Here is a 10,658-nt window from a genome sequence, read left to right as displayed (position 1 = left end):
TTACAAGATGGTGTCTTAGAGGCCTTCAGAATGGTCCAGCGTTTGACATACTGTCGTAGGCTCTCCTACAAAACAAACCTCAACAAAACTAAGCTGTCCCGAACCCCTGGGGTTAGTATTGTTTACCTTTAAACCAAAAAGGTTGGGAAGGCGCCCAAGTCTGCATGTAGTGTGTGTCCTGGCCGACTTCGAGGAGTTTGTGCTGTGAGACCTAAAGTTCTGAAAAGACTATCTAAAACAAAGAAACATGTCAGCCGGGCCTATGGTGGCTCCATGTGCGCTAAGTGCGTCCGAGACAGGATTAAGCGTGCTTTCCTCATTGAGGAACAGAAAATCGTTGTGAAAGTGTTGAAGTCACAAGCACAGAGTCAGAAAGCAAAATTAAAAAAATAAAATGTCTTTAAGTATAAAATTAAAGGCTTTAAAAAAAGAAAACAGGCTTAGAAGTATTAGAAGTAAACAGTGACACCACTTGGGACTATCAAATGCAGGAAATAGGACAAGTCTGACTGGAGCTGTGCTCAGGTATAAAATGCAAACTGAATTTTGAAGAACTTATAAAATATCTCATTTATATTAACAAATTATGCTTTATTAGCATAAATATCTAATCAATAACTAATTAATAACTCATTGTATGTTGGATGACATCTAGGATATATTGAGTTAAATAGAATAATATATTAAGTTAAATAAAATATATTCTATGATTCTTTTGTTTCAGGGCCATATCTGGCAGTGCCAGTTCAGTACTTGGGGTTGCTCCTGTTGGTGGTACTCAGGGCCAAACTCAATGCCCAGGGCCAAACTCAAACTTGCATTATTACAAAGTCATGTGCTCAATCCACTGAGTTATCTCTCAAGTACATTTGTAGTCTCTTTGTTTGTTTTGTCTTTGGGTCACTCAGCAATGCTCAAGACCTTACCTGGTACTAGATGATGTCACTCCTCTCATTGTTTGGGGACAATGTGATGTTGTCCTGAGTCTCTTATATGCAAAGACTGTGCTCCACCCCGCTGAGCTAGTTCTTTGTCTCATCTATTTTTTTCTCCCTTTTCTTCCCCTTTGCTTATTCTGTTTTTGTTTTTGTTTTTTAATTCCAAACTCCCACTTCCTTTCATTGATGTTGTTGCTGTGATATCCAAGGTGGGGCGGTATTGCACACAAACCTAGTTTTAGAGCATACACATTGTTTTTTAGCTGTGGTATTCACCAGGGGTCACATGTAAGGTTGACACATCAGCATAGTTGCTCCAGTGCTCACTGAGGTGCACTCTTTTATTGTAGTGCTCCCAGATAGTCTGGTAAAGTGCTCACCAAAGGTCACTGCAGTGTTCACACACATGCTCTCAAAGAATTAAATTACACTTTTAAAATTACACTTCATCATCTCACAACTTTTACTTGCAGTGTTCACCCAGCAGGGGGAAGTGCTCGCCTTAGTTGTGGTGCTCAGACATGCCTGGCTGCAGCACAGTGAGAAATCACTTGGACACCAGAATCTCAGCCAGTAGTGCTGCCAGATTCATGTGGTGGCAACCTGAATTGTACAATCAACTTGGTAGTGCTCAGGGGCTAATCCTGGCTCTTTGCTCAAGAATTACTCCTGGCAGTGCGTAGAGAACCATATGCGGTGCTTGGGGGAGGGGGGAGGGGGAGGGAGCCAAGGAATCAAGCCAGATTTGCAGCATGCAAAACAGGTGCCTTAACTATTTCTACAGTCCAAGATTGGTGCCCTAAACTAAACCAGTGGTTCTCAAATAGTGGGGCGCGCCCCCGGGGGGGACGCTAGGCTCCTTAAAGGGGGCGCGATTGACCTATAACACTGTTATAACAAGCTAAGCCCCTTGTGTATGTCTCTGTATGTCTCTGGAGCTGAGAGTTGCTGTGTCCTGCTTCAAACCCCGTTTCGAAAAGCTATGCATTGCAAAACGTGCTCATTGTAGCCATTCATCCAGACATCACCTCTGCTTAAAAAATCAGCTTGAATTATTTTATATGTTTTTGTTTTTCAGGTTAAAGTTTTTTTTGAATAAAGATACTATTTACAGTAGCACTGGGGACGCAAAAAATGTTTTCTTCTTCCTAGGGGGGCCTGACAGAAAATAATTGAGATGCATTGAACTAAACTAAGTCTCTGCTGTGATGTTGAGGTCACATACTTCTTTGCAGACCAGTAGAGGTCACTCTTGTCGCTCTGGGTATTGCAATGACAGTGCCAGAAATGGAAGTATTATTACCAGAGATGGCAAATTATTATTTACCCATGAAAAAACTGACCACAGCCCAGGCCCATAAAATATATTCTTTCATTTCATTATTTTTTTGTTTCTCTCTTTTCTCTCTCTGTATGTCTCTCTGTGTTTCTCTCTGTCTCTGTCTATCTCTGTCTCTGTATCTCTTTAATTTTGGCTTCTCTCAAGCTTCCAAGTAGTTCTCAGAGCTCCAAGGAAAGAAGGAAGAAAAAAAGGGGGGAGAAGAGGAGGACAGAGGGGCGTCAGGGAGAATCAGCCTGACAGTGCCCTGAGGTTGCAGGGCAGCTCATGGCACCCTCGTTTTCCAGAGCAGGAGAGGGAGGGCGGGCAAAAGGAAAAGAAAGCAGAAGAAAAATCACTGCCATAAACACACACGCAAAGAGAGGAGCACTTGATGTGAGCTGGTGATCGGAGGCAGGGGGTGGGAGTGGGGGACCTCGGGGTGGGTGAGGAGAGAGAGAGAGAGAGAGAGAGAGAGAGAGAGAGAGAGAGAGAGAGAGAGAGAGAGAGAGAGAGAGAGAGAGAGAGAGAGAGGAGAGAGAGAGAGAGAGAGAGAGAGAGAGAGAGAGAGAGAGAGAGAGAGGAGAGGAGGAGGAGGTGGAGGAGGAGGAGGAGGAGGAGAGGAGGAGGAGGAGGAGGAGGAGGTGGTGCCAGGTGAACAAACAACGACAGTCACGGTGCTCAGCCCCCTCCTCCCAACAGCTCTGAGGCAAAAATAAGAGGGTAGAAAAATCTCTGTACAGATCCTGCAGGAAGCTTGGGAGGGACAACAGCTCATTCTGGAGCCCACTTCCCACAAATTAATTTACACCCAAGTCCATGGCTCAAAAACATGGTTTTTTTTTTTTGTTTTTTTTTTTTTTTTTTGGTTTTGGTGTTTGGGCTACACCCAGCGGTGCTCAGGAGTTACTCCTGGCTGTCTGCTCAGAAACAGCTCCTGGCAGTCACGGGGGACCATATGGGACACCGGGATTCGAACCAACAACCTTTGGTCCTGGATGGGCTGCTTGCAAGGCAAACGCCACTGTGCTATCTCTCCGGGCCCTCAAAAACATGTCTTGTTTGAGCCACACACAGCTGTATTTTGGCTTGCTCCTGTCTCTGTATTCAGGGAGCACTCATGGCAGTGATTAGTGAACCATATTCAGTGCTGGTAGAAGAACCACAGCCAACTATGTGTGAGACAAGTGCTGTAACCCCTGCCCTATCTCTCCAGCCTAAACTATATTATTAAATTAAAAAATACCAAATCCCATGATTTAGGGAGTCCAACAGCCTAAATTTGAATGGTCCCCAGCTTACTAGCTTTATAATTTGGACAAGTTACTCAAATCTCTCTTGCTCCACCTATAAAAAGGGAATATTAATTAATAGGATTGTCATGGAAGGAAATCAATAAATGTGGGTGTTTAAATGAGTTCTCCATCCTAAGGTTAAATAGATGTTATTTGTTCATGGCAAATTGCCCAACGCACTAATCTGAAAACAGTGACTGAAACTAACATTTATCTTTCATGGGGACATGTTTTTTGTAGGCATGTCAGAAGTCCACCCTTACCATTATTATTTTTACTTACTCCCAAGTGATTTCACTTATACCCTTTCTGATTTAACCTCCCACCCTCCCCACTCCTGCCCCAAACCTTTCACTATGCCCTCCAAAACTTTAGATCAGTGAAGTTTTCTCAAATCATCAAGTCTTTTCTCAGTTTTCTCTTTGCCTTCTTATTCTTTTTTTTTTTTTTTTTTTTTTTTTTTTTTTTTTTTTTTTTTTTTTTGGTTTTTGGGCCACACCCGGTTGATGCTCAGGGGTTACTCCTGGCTATGTGCTCAGAAATCGCCCCTGGCTTGGGGGGACCATATGGGACGCCGGGGGATCGAACCGCGGTCCTTCCTTGGCTAGCGCTTGCAAGGCAGACACCTTACCTCCAGCGCCACCTACCCGGCCCCTTGCCTTCTTATTCTTACAGAAACTTGGCTCCCTCCCAAATCATTGCTCCTTTACAGTCCTTGACCTTTTCCTCCCACACATCATGTGAGATAGATTTCTTTCATTTTTAATGTTTGAAACTTTATTTAAGCACTATGATTTATTTTTATTTATTAATTTTCTGTTTTTCTGGTCACATCCGGCAGCACAGGGTTACTCCTGGCTCTCCGCTCAGAAATTGCCCCAGGCAGGCACGGGGGACCATATGGGATGCTGGGATTCGAACCACCGCCTTCTGCATGGAAGTCAGATGCCTTACCTCCAGGTTATCTCTCCGGCCCATAAGCACTGTGATTTTAGCTGTTTATAACATTTCAGGCATTCGATGTTTCAACTCCACTCTCACCACTAGAGTGAACCTCCTTCCACTACTATTACCAGGTACCCACCCAGCTTACCTCCTTAACAGGGACAAAGTAACTTAATGTTTTTGGTTTTGTTTTGGGGTACCCCTGGTGATGCTCAAAGCTTAATTCTAGCAGGTTTTAGAGACCATATGGGATACCAGATTGGCCAAGTGCAAGGCAAATGCACTACCTGCTTATCTTATGTTATGTCTTATCTTATCTTACCTTTCTTATGTCTCTGGCCCCAAAACAATTAACTTTATATTGCTTACAACATATTATCACAATGGTGTAACTAAAATGACTGAGCTGTTTGGTGCTAGTTGAGCTTTCTGTGTTATTGTCTTCATTCATTGAGCCAGTAGGCTTTCACACAACCTTCTCATCCAAATTGCTGTGCTCCTACTAGAAGCCATCAGCACCACAAAATTTGGAGATGTTGTGACCACAAGGTCCAGAAGCTATGGAACTGGGGTGATTCAGCACCTTGGTGTCCCTCTGAAGTTAGCTGTGAAGCTGGGCCATTTGTATGCCAGAGAGTCTTGAATGAGGGTCTCTGGCAGGGCTGAGACTCTCAGTCTGTCCCATCTCTAGAAGGCTCCAGAGATCTCAATCCAGAAGACCAATCCTATCTGTGATGACTCAGCTGCAGTTTCTCTCCAAGAGAGAATTCCCTGTTATTAAGTCTCTTCCCTTTATAACAATGTGCCAACAGCAGTGGACAATCTACTACTTTGAAAATTCATCCAGCGGCGCCTTAGCAATGGCACAGAAGTAGAGTGTTTGTCTTGCAGTCGATCCTGGATGAATGGTGGTTTGAATCCTGGTGTCCCATATGATTCCCCAAGCCAGGAGCAATTTCTGAGCACATAGTCAGGAGTAACTCCAGAGCGTCACCAGGTGTGACCAAAAACCAGAGAGAGAGAGAGAGAGAGAGAGAGAGGAGAGAGAGAGAGAGAGAGACATAGTCAGGAGTAACTCCAGAGCGTACCAGGTGTGACCCAAAAACCAGAGAGAGAGAGAGAGAGAGAGAGAGAGAGAGAGAGAGAGAGAGAGAATTCATTCGATATCCAACTTCTCATAAGGATGTCCTCTGCACCTCAGCATCTCCAGTGACTCAACCCTAAAACCTATTAGTCACCACTTCACTCTACTGAGCCAAGTATCCTATTGCTATTTCTCAAGTCCTCAATTCAATAATCTCTCAGTTCTCTTTTCTTCAATGCCACAGATAAGCCTCATTTATTAATAAATGAGGCTTGCAAGAAGACATAAGTCACATATTAGTAGTGTCATCAGTAATGTAATCACACTACAATCAAAAGTAACCCAAAAGTGGGTAGGATGTTTGTCTTGCACACTGCAAACCTGGGTTCAATCTCCCACATCCATTTGGTCCCATGAGCCCACCAGGAGTGATTCCTGAGCAGAGTCAAGAGTAACTCCTGAGCACCACAAAAAATAAATAAATAAATAAAAGTAGCCCTAGAACTCTCTCTATAAATCACTTATGTGTATAATCATACCTGTACACTTTATAATACAAGTGTTTTAATTCCTTTTATTTCCAAAGCACATTTATTCACATTTGACTACTGGTATAGTACATTTTTTAAAACTATAGATCAGAAATCCATGTTATCCCAATTATACAAAACATATGTGCTAGAATGTTAAGACATCTTTGCCTGAAATGATAAGACTGTATATGAATAAATTCTCTTATTCCTATCCTATCTTCCAACTAAACATTAAATCTGTCCTTATAGTTCCTCGGTTTTGTTTTGTTTTGATTTTTGGGCCACACCTGTGTCACTCAGGAGTTACTCCTGGCTATGTGCTCAGAAATCGCCGGGATTCCAACCAACCACCTTTGGTCCTGGATTGGCTGCTTGCAAGGCAAATGCCACTGTGCTATCTCTCGGGCCCGACTTCCACATTTTTACAGACCATTACCATATACATACTTCACCCAGTTAAATTTTTCTTTTGTGGGGCAAGGTGGCTGGGGCCACACCCAGTGGTGCTCAGGGATTATGTCTGTCAGTGTTCAGGAAATTATATGTGGTACTGGGAATTGAACAAGGCTAGACCACATTATGTTACATGAAATAATTCAGGGAGAAGAAAAAATAATGATGTTTTCACTCATCTGTATATAAAGAAACAAAATGAGAATGGTGGATGACAAACCACCATTTGGCTCTTGAGCATAAACATGGACTAGAATTGGCATAAAAATAATGGTGGAGGGCCTTGGGCACTTTGAAGGTGGTGAATGTATACTAATCTTATACAACAAAGGCCATAAAGGTTTTCATTATTTAAAGCAGAACAATAGTATAGGAGGTAGAGTGCATGCCTTGCACACAATCCATCCAAGCTCAGTCCCTGGCACCCCATATGGTCCCCAGAGTACCACCAGAAGTAATTCCTGAGCACAGAGCTTGGAGTAAGCTCTAAGCATCACTGATTGTGGACACACACACACACACACACACACACACACACACCACAAAGTTTCTACTTCTGTAATCATATTATCTAAAATACAATTTTTAAAAAAAGAAAAACAATTCCTGGGGTCAGGGTGATAGCACTGCTGACCTAGGTGTTATACCCTACCTACGTAGGATATTTACTTTGCACAAAGCCAACCTAGGTTCAATTCCTGGAACCCCATAAAGTTCCCTGAGCACATTCAGGAGTGATCCTTGAGTACACAGCCAAGAGTGAGCAAGAGCACTGCTGGGTATAACCCAAAAACATAAAAAATTCATGGCCAGAGAAATTGCATAGCAGGGAGGGCACTTCCCTTCATGTGATCAATCTGGATTGAATACTTGTCACTACATATGGTTTCCCGAATACTCCCAGGGACTAAGAATAAGACTTGAGCACATCCAGGCGTGACTCAAAAGCCAAAAGAAAATGTCACTCATTAAGACTGTTTCTGGGCCCGGAGAGATAGCACAGCGGTGTTTGCCTTGCAAGCAGCCGATCCAGGACCTAAGGTGGTTGGTTCGAATCCGGTGTCCCATTATGGTCCCCCGTGCCTGCCAGGAGCTATTTCTGAGCAGACAGCAGGAGTCACCCTGAGCACCGCCGGCTGTGGCCCAAAAACTAAAAAAAAAAAAAAAAAAAGACTGTTTCTGATTTGTGGAGGGGAAGGACTCTATCTCTGGGTTTTTTAAAGGTTGTTGTTTTTTTTTTTTTTTACGTTGTTGTTGGTAGTGGTTTTGTTTTTGTTTTTGAATCACACCATTGGTGCTCAGGGTTACTCCTGGCTCTACATCAGGTTATTTTGGTGGTGTTTGGGATATTCTGAATGCCGGGGATCAAACCTGGCTCAAGCATGCAAAGCAAATGCCCTACACACTATGCTATCAGTCAGTCCAAGAGGCTGGTTTCTAGTACTTAAATATTTTCAACTTCTGGCTTATTATTTTGTGACATATAATGTGTGCCAGGATGATCTCAGGTGAGAATGAGCTAATATTTTATTTTGAATCTAGTATTTGATCATATTTGTAAATGTTTCACTGGCATTAGAAAAGTGTGGTCTCCATTTATGAGCAATAAAGTTCAATAAATATCATTTGGTTGTAAGTTCCAACATAAAGATTGCATATGTTCACTGCCCTGTTACTGACAACCACCAAAGGGAATGTGCATATATTGCATATTGTTGAATGAGTGGTGAATTAATTAACCACAATAATTAATTTAGATATTTAATACTTTTTTGTAACAACCTTTGTTTTTTGTTTTTGTTTTTTTTTTTGGTTTTTGGGCCACACCCGGTGATGCTCAGGGTTACTCCTGGCTATGCACTCAGAAGTCGCTCTGGCTTGGGGACCATATGGGACACCGGGGGTCGACTGCGCGGTCCATCCAAGGCTAGCGCATGCAAGGCAGGCACCTTACCTCTGGCGCCACCGCCCGCCCTGTAACAACCTTTGTATATTTTTATTTTCTTTTTCTTTTTGGTGTTTGGGCTCCTCCTAGCAATTCTTTTTTTTTTTTTTTTTTTTTTTTTTTTTTTTGGTTTTTAGGTCACACACCGGCTGTGCTCAGGGGTTATTCCTGGCTATCTGCTCAGAAATAGCTCCTGGCAGGCACGGGGGACCATATGGGACACCGGGATTCGAACCAACCACCTTTGGTCCTGGATCGGCTGCTTGCAAGGCAAACACCACTGTGCTATCTCTCCGGGCCCTCCTCCTAGCAATTCTCAGGAGTTACTCCAGCTCTGCACTCCTAGTAGTGCTCAGGGAACCATGTAAGATGCTGGTATTGAATCTGGCTTGGCTGCATACAAAGGCAAATCCCCACTAGATGATTGCTCTGGCCCTGTATATATTTTCTTAACTTGGGCCTACTGAAGATTGGTAAACTAAATTCCCACCAACTGATATACTCTGACAGTTCCCAGTGTATGACTAACAAAATATTTGGCTTTGTATATTTTGATACTAAGGTTTATGACTCATATGAATTTATATATGTATATAAGATATACTATTAATTTATCCTCTACCAATATAAAATCACCACTTAGCAAAATGATGTCTGTACAATAACGGTTAATTTTATTGTTGTTTTGGGGGTGGGGGGTTTTGATTTTGGTTTTGTTTGTGTGGAGCCATACCCAGTAGTTCTCAACACTTATTTAGGTTTAGGGATCTACCCTGGCAGGAGGGATCAAGTAACTATATGTAAAACTGGGGGTTTTGACAGTACTTCTCAAAAGCTGAAAATCTTGGCATTTACATGTCAAAAGAGCATTCAACTCCATAACTCCCCTCTCCCCCAATTGCCCATGATGTGCTATGATAATTATGGGAGTTCGGATATGTTAAAATACTTAGAATAGGGCCCGGAGAGATAGCACAGCGGTGTTTGCCTTGCAAGCAGCCGATCCAGGACCAAAGGTGGTTGGTTCGAATCCTGGTGTCCCATATGGTCCCCGTGCCTGCCAGGAGCTAGTTCTGAGCAGACAGCCAGGAGTAACCCCTGAGCACCGCCGGGTGTGGCCCAAAAACCAAAAATAAATAAATAAATAAATAAATAAATAAATAAATAAATAAATAAATAAATAAATAAATAAATAAATAAATAAAATAAAAATACTTAGAATAGAGCTTGTAAGTTCAGATTAGCCAGCATTATCCTGTTGTTTGGTAATAATGATGATGTCATATGATGTCCTGCAAGCCCACTGTTAATATTTTTAAGACTCAGGATAGTAACACAAAGGAAGCCACATATTCTAATTCTAAATGTTTAACTGAATAAATCAATCTATGACCAAAACCTGGTTCCTCATTCATGTCCTAAACCTGTTCACCTCCTTATAATCCCCGGATTAAAAGAGTCAAATTTGGGCCCGGAGAGATAGCAAGTGGCATTTGCCTTGCAAGCAGCCGATCCAGGACCTAAGGTGGTTGGTTCGAATCCCGGTGTCCCATATGGTCCCCCGTGCCTGCCAGGAGCTATTTCTGAGCAGACAGCCAGGAGTCACCCCTGAGCACCGCCGGCTGTGGCCCAAAAAAAAAAAAAAAAAAAAAAAAAAGACTGTTTCTGATTTGTGGAGGGGAAGGACTCTATCTCTGGGTTTTTTAAGGTTGTTGTTGTTTTTTTTTTTTATGTTGTTGTTGGTAGTGGTTTTGTTTTTGTTTTTGGATCACACCATTGGTGCTCAGGGGTTACTCCTGGCTCTACACTCAGGGGTTATTCTTGGTGGTGTTTGGGGAATAATCTTGAATGCCGGGGATCAAACCTGGCTCAAGCATGCAAAGCAAATGCCCTACACACTATGCTATCAGTCCAGTCCAAGAGGCTGGTTTCTAGTACTTAAATATTTTCAACTTTCTGGCTTATTATTTTGTGACATATAATGTGGCCAGGATGATCTCAGGTGAGAATGAGCTAATATTTTATTTTGAATCTAGTATTTGATCAATATTTGTAAATGTTTCACTGGCATTAGAAAAGGTGTGGTCTCCATTTATGAGCAATAAAGTTCAATAAATATCATTTGGTTGTAAGTTCCAACATAAAGA

At 42.3% G+C, this 10,658-nt stretch overlaps 1 pseudogene; it reads left to right on the top strand.

Moving 5' to 3' along the window:
- Window positions 1-435, top strand: LOC126012127 (60S ribosomal protein L34-like; annotated as a pseudogene).
- The last annotated feature ends 10,223 nt before the right edge of the window (window positions 436-10,658 follow it).

Source organism: Suncus etruscus, chromosome 1, assembly GCF_024139225.1.
Source record: "Suncus etruscus isolate mSunEtr1 chromosome 1, mSunEtr1.pri.cur, whole genome shotgun sequence".
In the NCBI taxonomy this organism is placed as follows: Eukaryota; Metazoa; Chordata; class Mammalia; order Eulipotyphla; family Soricidae; genus Suncus; species Suncus etruscus.
This window is presented reverse-complemented; position numbering and strand designations above follow the sequence as displayed.